Below are 1,174 nucleotides of genomic sequence, written 5' to 3' on the forward strand. Positions count from 1 at the left end.
TACAGTGGATTAACTATTAATTAACAGCCTTGTGTAGAAACTCTTTTAGACTTTGAGCCTTGTATTTTAGGTTGCATTTCTTTGGCTTAACTCTCAAATTATTTTTTAACTAGAAAATTGTCATTGGATGGCTTATACATTAACAATAATAAAACGAGATACAAGCAAACCGAAGCATATGTCATGGAAACAACTGAATATTCTTTCTTTGCTTTGCTTTCTGTTCTCTCACCAACTTTTCCCCTGTTTGCAGTCTAAAGTCCTTTAAAGACTTGGGGCAGGGACCTGTTCTTTTGGACTCTAAAAGCTCTACAGAACACATTTAAAAGATAAAGAAAAGGGTACAAGGCTTAAGATAGAAATATTTAAGACAATGCAGGGTAGGGAACACTGGAAATTGTGTGACTTTTTGCCTGTCTAATCATGCATAGGATTGCATCTTAAAATAATATGAAGCTGAACAGAAAAAAGTGGGGGAATCCACTGCTCTGCAGGCACACGGGCTTTTTTTCCCTGCAGGAACACAGGCAGAAAACATGCACACAAATGTTTTCTGTTTGTATTTTTTTTTAAAGCTGTTACATTCCTATCCAAATAGTTTCTTTCTTTTTAATTGGGGTCAACAGGATGCTGGGTCATCTCAATGCAAGTGGAGAATATCTCTTATTTAAATATAGTTCACAAGGGAGAGGAGAGGAAGGAGGAGAGAGGAGGGAGGAATCATCAGCCAAGGAAATAGGAGCATGAAGCAAAGCGGCCGTTCTGGAGGCATCTCCTGCTTCCCAGCATCTCTGGGGATGTTTGCGGACTGACAGAATCCATATGCCTATCAAGCAGCATAACAGCACACCCTATTGGCACATCCCTGGAGCAGCAAGGAACACTTGAAAATACAAATTAGCAACAGAAACTGGTCAGAGTGGCATTGATCAAAATAAAAGCAATAGTGCTTTCCTGAAAGTGTGGTGTGGAGAGCTGGAAGGGACCTCAGAGATCATCTAGTCCAACTGACCATTCAATGCAGCTTCTGCACTGCCCGGAATTGTTACAGAATCCCTGAAAGATAGTTATCCAGCTTCCGCTTAAATGCCTCTAGCAGAAGGGAACCCACCCGCTTGTCAGAAGACTTTTGGGAAAGGAGGGAGGGGAGGAATGGGAGAATAGATCCAGTGAA

The sequence above is a fragment of the Varanus komodoensis genome, unplaced genomic scaffold (genome assembly GCF_004798865.1).
Source record: "Varanus komodoensis strain SLA01 unplaced genomic scaffold, ASM479886v1 scaffold16, whole genome shotgun sequence".
NCBI lineage: Eukaryota > Metazoa > Chordata > Lepidosauria > Squamata > Varanidae > Varanus > Varanus komodoensis.